The sequence below is a fragment of the Marmota marmota genome, unplaced genomic scaffold, assembly GCF_001458135.2.
Source record: "Marmota marmota marmota unplaced genomic scaffold, marMar, whole genome shotgun sequence".
Classification (NCBI taxonomy): domain Eukaryota; kingdom Metazoa; phylum Chordata; class Mammalia; order Rodentia; family Sciuridae; genus Marmota; species Marmota marmota.
The window spans coordinates 38,903,136-38,913,809 of NW_026000026.1; the positions used below are offsets into that span (position 1 = coordinate 38,903,136).

A 10,674-nucleotide genomic window follows, 5' to 3' on the forward strand; every position below is an offset into this window, starting at 1 on the left:
GGGCCACTGGGCCTTTTCTGCCGGTGGTCACCGTTCCGCCTACCTGGCAGGCGCTGGGGGTGGGGGGCGGCTCTGCCCCTCAGCAGGCCGCTGGGCCTGCTCTGTGGATGGTCACAGTTCCCTCTACCTTGCCAGCGCTGGGGGAGGGGGCGGCTCTCTCTCTTTTTAGATATACATGACAGTACAGTGTATTTTGACATATTTTACATATGTCGAGTATAATGTATTCTAATTAGGATCCCATTCTTGTGGTTGTACATGATGTGGAGTTTCACTGGTGGTAAAAAACATAGCTTTTAGCCATAGTACCTGACATGTAGAAAAATATATTTTCTTCTTATTATTAAATTTATATGTAGAAAAATTTTTATTAATTTAACCACTCTGTCAAAGTCAAAGAAAAATAGATGAATTTTCAGTAAAGAAACTTTTATTTGGGAATAAATAAAGATAGGATTGCAATCTGAGATACAAGCACAGGCCAGGGTAACCTCAAGTTTATCCCAGGAATAAAAGAAAGGGGTTAGGGTTTTATCGTGGAGAAGAGAAAATCTTCTCTTTTCTTTCAAAAGTTTTGAAAGAAAGCTCCTTGGCATTTGTGGCTTTATGCCAGAGCTGGTGACCTCTGGTTGTCAAGTGGCTGTAGTTACCAGGTAAAACTAGCCTTAAAGTCATAGGACCTTATTTCATTGGATTGGGCTTTGGAAGCTGTGTCAGGCAAGTGTTCTTGTATAAGCAAATTGCTGACCTTTTACTGCACTCTGTCTTTGTGATCTTTCCCGTTATCCGAGAAACTCTGTGTGAGAGCTCTTCATAGCCATAGTTTATCCTGGGTGATTCCATTTTGAATCTGACAACTTTCCCAATCCCTAACCTCACACTGTTTTCAAGGTTTATTTTTTCCCCATTTTTTTTTTTTGAGGGTGGAGGTATGCGGAATTGAACTCAGGGTCACTTGGCCACTGAGCCACATCTCCAGCCCTATTTTGTATTTCATTTAGAGACAGGGTCTCACTGAGTTGTTTAGCTCCTCACTGTTTCTGAGGCTGGCTTTGAACTTGCCATCCTCCTGTATTCCCCAGCTGCTAAGATTACAGGTATGCATCACCACCCCCAGCTTTATTTTTCCCCATATTTTGGGGGTACATTTTAACTGTACATAATGGTGGGATTTATTGTTATATATTCATAACATGCACACAATCTAACAATGTAATTTGGTCAAAACTTACTCTTAATGAAACTCTAATTTCTCCCAGGCATAGGATACAGAGAACTAAAATCTTTTCTTAAAATGGTGCTTACGTTTTTTGCTATGAGATGGAAAATACATTCATCCTGGGATTTAGGATCATTATTTGCTATTCATCTTGCTGACATTAAGTTTGAATAAATTCTTAATTTAGACTATTCAGCTTTTCTTCATCCTAGAAACTGTAGGGCACATTAGGAAATGCAGTGATAAGTTTATTTGTACCCAAAGACAGATAATTTCATATGTGGCCAAAGAAAAATGGTAAAGGCCTTTCCGCTTCTCTTCATACTGTTCATATATTTATTACTCCTTTTATTATACATGTCATTAATCTATATATAATGTCACTGAAAAGGCAGTATTTTCCCCAAATAGTTAAAAGTATAAAGTATATTCTGATATCTATTAAGATTCATCTATAAGCACCATTTAATTTCAATCAGAGAGATGATTTTGACACAGAATCATTTGACTCCTTATTAGAGTCTAATTGGGAGGGAGTATAATAGATAATGGCTCCTTTTTTCTTACAGTCGATTCTTATGTAGGGATTCTTTTCATCATTTTTGATGATTATTAAGTACTAAGTTGACAATGGAAGCCTTCTTTAGTTACCTTATTCCTGATTTCTGGGAACTCTCTAAAATTAACCTAAGAATTTTTTTAATATGAGAGAAAACCTCATATTCAATCAAATCAATAATTTTTATGAGGCACTATTTTGGGCAAGGCACTGTGCCTAGCCTTCTGTGTGATTCAAGGGATTTTTTTTCTTTTTTTTTTTTGTGTGTGTGTGTGTATTTTATTTATTAATTAATTTATTTTATGTGGTGCTGAGGATCGAACCCAGTGCCTCACACATGTGAGGCAAGCACTCAACTACTGAGCTACAATCCCAGCCCTATATAATTTATTTTAATAAAGACTTAGTTGACATTTCTTAAGAAGATTCCAAACAGTAGTTCATGGTGGTCTTCATAAAAATTGATTAGGTAAGAACAAAAAATAACTCTTTCAGCAGACGAGGTAACAAAACACAGAGAGGTTAAGCAACTTCTCATAATCCAGGAAGGGGTTCAAATGCAGGCTCCCTGGCCCATGTGTCAATAGTTTCCCTGTGAAACTGCCTCTCACACTGGTCATTAAGAGAAGATGGAAATCCAAGGGCTGTTTCAACTTCTGTGCTAGCAAATTTGGAAAGGATTAGGAATTGGCTGAGTCTCTGCCCAATCTGGAGAATCCATTCTCAGCTTGAATCTCAAATAGCAGCGATTCTCCCTTCATTGCTTATCAACAGCCTTATTGCTGTTGTTTGGTTCTGAAGAAGCTTCCTTTCAAAACAGCCTTTTAAGAGACAGCTTGTAATAATTTCAAATTGAGAGGACCTCTTATATAGAGTGGTATGAATTTAGAGTACAGTTAGAAATATATTATACTCACGAAACTATGTTAAATCTTCTACAAACTGTGAGTAGACAAAAGATGCTCAAGAAAGAACTTCTTGAATGAATATGCTCAAAATGATGTTTAAGATATATAAACTCGGAAAATGGTTTTCAAAGAACTAGTTTAATGGTTTTGGGAGGGTAAGTAGTATCTTAATAGCTTAACTAAGAATCTGGTGGTTAACTAAACATGGTGGGTTGGAAGATCTTGCATCAAAGAAAAGGATGGAGACTATTGATTCACTTCTGTTTATTCTTTTATTTATAAAATATTTATTTTTCATCACTTTACTACACTTGATCTTAGCCAAAAGGCCGAGAAGCGATAGTGCCAGGAATTATACTCTAAGAAGAAAAAAAAGAGAAATAAGGAAAAGAAAGAGAAATAGGCAGAGAAATCCATCTAACCAGAAATGAGGATAGAGGAGTAATGGGATATAATGGAAGAAGGTAATGTTAGTCTTCTGCATTTTTTTTTCTCATTCTCTAATTCTTCCATATAGAAGGAAGGAAAGCAGTGCTGATAGGATGAATTAAAATATTTCCAATTACATCAGGATTCATCATCAGGTAGGTTAAAAAATAAAAGGAGGGGGAAGGGAGAAAAACAGGTAGTGTTTTCTACATTGAAATACTGCCTTAGTCTCTTAGGACATCTTGATGCTTAGTTTTCCCTGAGAAGGGAAAAATATTTGGGACAGTCTTCTGTCTTCAGGATAAGACAAATGAGATGCCGTATGAGCATTCAGAGTTAGTGAGTAAGGAAATGTTTAGAGAAAGCTGATAATAGTTAATGAAAAGTGCAGTGCATCTTCATATCTGTTTTCTTTTAAATTTGTTCTTAGATTGATTTTAAATATTAGTTTGTTCAGTGTTCAGCAGTTTCCAAAAAAGTTAATAATTTCATTAAAGTAAGTATTGTTTACACACACACACACACACACACACACACATTTACCCTATTTGTTGACAGTTGGCTAGGTTATAGTAAAGAGATAGGTAATCTACCAGCAGATAAATGACCATACTTAAGTTTTAAAAGAATTAGAATTAATTGGCATTGACTATCTAGCCTATATATGAAACTACACTACTTGAGTACTTGTTTGAGAATAATACTGTGTGTTGTATGGTCCAGTAATCTCCCTTTCCCCAGTATGTTTTTTTTGTAATCTAATTGCTTTTGAAAAAAATATTTGATTGGTACTACTATAAATAAATGTTTGCATAACATAAATTTGATCTCTAATTAAGTCTTAAGGAAATGAAATGGAATTTGCTTCACATTAATTGATTTAGATCAGTCAGTAATTGTATTAGAGGGCATCAGTACTCCCAAGTATTACCATTTTTAATAAATTGCTATCATATTTAATGTTGTGTTCTGTGAGTACATCAGAAAAATAATCAGAAAGTTTTAAATCAGAGTTACACATTTTTCAGGGTTTTTTTTAAGAATTTTTTATATTTTCTTTTTGAAATTGATATACATGAATTGTACATGTTTCTGGGCTGGTGTATAATATTTTGGCACATGTATATAATGTGTAATAATCAAATCAGAGGAAGTAGCATATGCATTACCTCAAGCATTTATTTCTTTCTGTTGGGAACATTCAAAATCCTTTTTTTCTGGTTATTTTGAAATATACAAAAGTGCAGTTATATGAAAGTCTTAGTGTTCTGTAGCACAATAGGGTGCTATAGTTAATAATTTATTATTACATGTAGTTTTAAACATACTGAAGTTTAAGCAAGAATCCACTCTTAAACTGAGTCTTTCTTACTGTAATATACAGTTGTGATGTAAAGTTCACAAGGAGTGGTGTAGTACGGTATGGTAGAACTTGGAACAAGAGTCTTTGTTAGATAGTAGGGGGCTTTTGTGCCTTTCTACACATCTGGGCATGGCAGGAAGAACATCAAAATGATGTCTGAGAAAAATAATTCTGATTAATACTTGTGGTAGCATTAGACACAGGAGGAGCTAAAGGCTGCTGCACTGAATAAGAGTTAAAAATTTGGTAGTTTCAGCAAAAGTAAATTTCCCTACCAGGTCTCTTACAGTGAAGTGGAAAATGGTTCCCTTCTCACAGGTTATTGTTTCTCCTCTTCTTCCTTAAGCAAAAAAAAAAAAAAAAAAAAAAAAAAAAAAAAGAACTAACAGTAACAACAACAACAGCAGCAAAGAAACTAGGGGTATTTTATTGGCCATTGTGCGTCTATGAAAATCATACCTTTTCTTCCATTACCATTATGCTTGCCCTTAGTGGAGTTATGTAATAGCTTTTCTATTCTAGATTGTAATGGATTTCTTATTGGATCTATGTTACCTTAAGTTGATGTTTACTCTGATGATCATTGTAACAACTTTGATAAAATATAGCAATATACAGATCCCTTTATTTTATCAGGAAAACTACTTCCTTTTTGATAGTTGATGTTGCTTCTACTTTTGCAGATGAGAAATGTGAGTCTAATAGAGCCCCAATAACTTCTTTGTGGTTCTTCAGCTGATAAGAGACAGAGGCAACATTTGAACTCCAAAGCATTTGACTTTTCATGCTACCCTACTAACTTTTGAATATACACACTGTCTCTTTTACAGGATACATGTATGTAAAACAAAATTATAATCTAAAAACCTAGATTTTCTTTTTCCTGTTTGAATCCACATTTTAAATGAATGATGTAATACTTGAAGGTCTCCCAGAACTTGGAAGATGTTGGCACTAATGAGGAAACATTTCTAAATTAGTGTGTCACAAGGGGATTCAATCAGGAATAATTGGGTGACCTTTGAGAAAATTAAAATCGACTGTCAGAAGGAAATTTCTATCCCACTTCATTGAACAGTCATCCAGTGAAAGAATTTCATTTTCAATTCTCAAGAAAGGGTAAACTATTACCTTAGAAAAATGTTTATTATTGAATATAGTCCTTTAATAATGGATGGATAATTAAATATCTTATAGTATCTTTTCTATTTCCAATGCTGTATAGAACTTTATCCTACACAGAAAAATGTGATCTAAATCCTTTAGGAATTTGGTTGACTATATGAATTGCTTTTTAAATTTGGAGAAATTCAGAAATGAGAAACAGATATATAATCATGGGTCAGAGAATATAACAATTTTGACATGTGTAGTCATTTAAAGATAATGAATTTGCTTTAGAAATTTATGAGTCTAGTATCTTTTGGAAGATACATGTGCTGATCGTGTTTAGGATATTTGAAGCTTTTTCTTAGACTGAATATAAAATACTGGTTCAAGAATTACAATTGTGAAATGCCTAATGAAAAGAGTATTCTGTGAAAAATGGGTAGAAGTTAGAGAAATGCCAACTTTTAGAACTTTGATAGAAGTTAGCTTTACAGGACCAGAAACGTCTTCCCCAAGTAAAAAAGGGCCAAGGAAATTATCACAAAGTTCTGAGAATTTGCACAGGAGCCTGCAGCCCATTTAGGTCATAGAATTGAGGAACATGTGTATTTTTAAAAGTTTGATATTTTTAGAAATCTCTAGCAGTTTATAAAAAGTAATATAACATTTCACCCTTTTTTGCATCTTTATAGAAAAAATATCTTCCATATGCTATCATGGTATTTACCCTCTCTTAGATGATTTTATTGTAGTGGTTAATCATTATTTCTCTTTAAAAATAGGTTGGGACATAAATCTGTCAAGATAGCAGAATTTGGGCTGGGGTTGTAGCTCAGTGGTAGAGCATTTGCCTCACATACGTGAGGTACTGGGTTTGATCCTCAGTGCCACATAAATAAATAAAATAAAGGTATTGGGTACATCTACAACTAAGAACATTGTTTTAAAAAGATAGAAAATTTTGTAAGAACCAAAAGTGAAATCAGAATTCCTTTGAATCAATAATTTAAAGAAAATTTAAAAATATTACATTTTCATATTTCCTTGAAAAGGAAAGAGTAGGAAAAATTTTCTGTATAGTAGCATTTTCTACATTATTGGTCTCAGGAACCCATTATATTTTTTAAAAAATTTGGAGGGATCCCTTAAAGAGATTTAATTTATGTAGCTTATATAACTGATATTTATAGTTTGGAAATGCTTAATGTACTTATCAGTTCACTTAAAACAGTATTAGTCTATACCCAAGATAATTACAAAGATAGTCACACAAAATCTAATATATAAATGTTCATAATTGTTCAAATAAACCAAAAATTAGAAACAACCCAAAGGTCAATTAGGTCATAAATGGATAAATAAAATGCAATATATATATATATATATATATATATATATATATATATATATATATATAATATTAGAATATATATATATTATATTAGAAAATATATATATATAATATTAGAATATATATATATTATATTAGAATATATATATATTATATTAGAATATATATATATTATATTAGAATATATATATATTATATTAGAATATATATATATTATATTAGAATATATATATATTATATTAGAATATATATATATTATATTAGAATATATATATATTATATTAGAATATATATATATTATATTAGAATATATATATATTATATTAGAATATATATATATTATATTAGAATATATATATATTATATTAGAATATATATATATTATATTAGAATATATATATATTATATTAGAATATATATATATTATATTAGAATATATATATATTATATTAGAATATATATATATTATATTAGAATATATATATATTATATTAGAATATATATATATTATATTAGAATATATATATATTATATTAGAATATATATATATTATATTAGAATATATATATATTATATTAGAATATATATATATTATATTAGAATATATATATATTATATATTATATTAGAATATTATTTGGCCACAAAAAGGAATTAACTACTCATACATGTTACAACATGGGTAAGTCTTGAAAACATTATGCTAAGTAAAAGAAGCCAGACACAAAAGGCCACATATTATATGATTTCATTTAAATGAAATGTCCAGAATTGGCAAACACATAGAAAATAGAAAGTAGATTTGTCATTGCTAGGGACTAGGTAGTAGTAGAACTGGGGAGTTACTACTAGTATATTTTTAACACAAATTATATATACATTGTAGAATGTATATATATGTACTTATATATAATGTATATATAATATGCATTATAATTATTATTTAAATTATATATTTTTGTGAAGAAAACTATTTTCAAACAAAATCATTAATGTATATGATATATTGCTTTACATTTTTTGAAGATTTCTTTTTTTCTTTTTCTTCTTGATCTGGGGATGAAACCCAGGAATTCACACATGCTAGGCAAACATCTGCCACTGAACTACCTTCTTACTATTTTATTTTGGGATGAGGTCTTGCTAAGTTGTGCAGGCTGGGCTTGAACTTGCCATCCCCCTGCCTTAGCCTCCTGAGTAGCTAGGATTACAGATGTGTACTACTGTGTGCCCCACTACAGATTTCTTTGATATTTGGTTAAAAGAGAATAATTGGATTCTCATGTTTGCTCTGCAGTCAGTCTATTGCAATGTGTTGTTTTGGTTGAAATATATAAGAAGATATGACCTTACCCAGATAGATAGTTGGAAAGGGAAGAGTGTTAAAATAGATTATTTAAATAATTATGGATTTTTTTCTTTGATATGGTATCAAAACCTGATATTCATAATCATTCTTAAAAGTTAGTTGAATATATAATCTGAAATCTCTAAGTTGGGTTGACTTGGCTGTTATTATTCCAATGCTAGACTGAGCTGGGAAGTCGAAGATGGCTCACTCACATGGCTGGCAGTTGGAGTTGGTAGTATACTGGTGCTCGGCTAATCATTGCCTTAACTATCTTTAGTATGATCTCTCTACATAGCCTAAGGTTCTCATAGCAATGGTAGCTAGTTTCCAAAAAGAAATAACCCTAGTAAGAAAATTAGAAGTGGTAGTATTAATAGCACGGCTACAGAAGTTATAGTGTTATTTTCCTCACATTCTATTACAAAAGAAATTATAGGACATGTCAACATTTTTTTAAATGCAATTGTTCTAATAATTTGTTGAAAAAAATTGCTTGATATGATAACTTATCATTTTAGATGCATGAATGGACTGTTGGGTTTTTTCATTTTTTATTAATATTGAAAAATCAATTCAAATTGATTTTAATAGCTAATTATTCTGGATCAAAGAAATAAAAGATCAAATACAGGTATTTAAATATTTATTCTTCTTGCTCTCACCTCCTTCACCAAATCTTTACTCTTCTATGTTCAAAGTCATAGAATATTGCGTGCTTACATTTGAGGGCAATAGAAATAGCCTTTTTTTTTGGGGGGGATGGGAAGAGTGGCAAAGAATTTACAGCTACATTCTACTGTATGACCTTTTCTGACATTTTGAATGCCATGAACATGTTGAAACTTGGTAAATATTATGATTAGATGTTGTTTTTATACTGTTGCAACTTCTGCTTTGAAATTAAAAGCATCTTAATTGGACTTTTGTTTGAATTATTTAAGATTCATTGCCATATGCAATAACTTTAATGCAAATGAGAACCAGGTTCCTTATGACTTTTTATTATCTACCCATCTCTTTTAATTTGTAACATTATAGTTTGGTTTTGTTGTTGATATTCAATTACCTAAGAACAATTTCTTTCAATATGATATAAAAAGTGTAATATAGAAAGAATATTGTGTCTGTCTCAATATCAGTCTGTTGTTTTAGGATAAACATCTCCACTTCCTCTCAATGTGTATTCTACAAGAGTGCCTTAATTTTTGTCCTTAATGGTTATCTGTTGGCAGTGATTATAAGACAGTAAACCAGCACTTAATTCATGTAGTTACTTAATTATAATATCCTTTGGAAGATGTTAAATCCACAAAACATTAAATTGAAATGTGTTTCTTAATGTGGATGCCAAAAAAGGGGGAGCAAAAAATATTTTTAAAACTTAGGCTATAGTTTTCAAATGTTCTAAACTTAAAAGTACTGATGAAGTACCTTTTGAATTTTATTTAAGGTTTTCCAGGAAAGGTAATGTTGTATGCAAAATGCTTATTTGTTATTAAGCATTTATGTAATTTGGGAATTTTGGTAGGTATCAAAGCACGCTAAAACATCATTCTTTCAGCTCCCCTTAGAAGTTGCTTCTGGAAATCTGCTTTGAAATTGCTTTCTTAAAGGCTTATTCATGCTATATAGAAAATTAAGCTTTTTCTCCATTGCAAAATGACAAAGTATCTGTAGATTGTTATTGGAAGTGTTAGGGTGGACATACTTGCTGTTACCAATCAGGGTAAGTAAAGCACTATGCTTTCTTAAAAGAGCAACACCTGGAAACTGAAACTTGATTGACAGCTCAGCATATTGAAAAGCTTAACACTAAATTTGTTTCAAAATATTGGTGGAAAGACACTATAAAACTTGGAACTCAGTGTACAAAATTTCTTCAGAGCACTACTGTCACCTCTATATTTGCAGTACCAAAGCATAATTGGTCACCATTACCATTTGAAACAGCAAATTATCTTACTATGGTATAGTCGGTGTCCTTCAGGATCCCTCTGGCTATTTTAGTCACATCTGAAAATCCAAGATGTGAGTTTTAAGTGTTCTTGAAAGGAAAATGTAGAATCATGAAGCATCATGAAGCAAAATTTTTACTGGCAACTAAACTCTCATTAGGATGAGTTTCCAGATTAGATATGAGCCAGCTGCCACACCCTCAGACCCTATTGAGTATAAAAAGGAGCAACCCTTGTGATTCATAGATTGTTCTAAATTGCATAATACTTTTTAAATGCCTGTTGCAAACCAAGTACATTTATTAAATTCTATGAATGCTGCATATTTCCCTTGGTTCTATTTTGGCCTAGCTAGATTTTTTTTAACTGATTCATTTTGGTTGCCAGTCCATTTTGGAGAGTTTTTACTTTTTTTTTTTTTTTTTTTTTT

At 31.4% G+C, this 10,674-nt stretch overlaps 1 protein-coding gene and 1 pseudogene across 7 annotated transcripts in view; one reads left to right on the top strand and one right to left on the bottom strand.

Moving 5' to 3' along the window:
* Macrod2 (mono-ADP ribosylhydrolase 2) overlaps positions 1-10,674 on the top strand; it is a 1,954,610-nt gene that overhangs the window by 264,710 nt on the left and 1,679,226 nt on the right. The window lies entirely within an intron of this gene.
* On the bottom strand, positions 2,875-3,027 carry LOC125619238 (annotated as a pseudogene).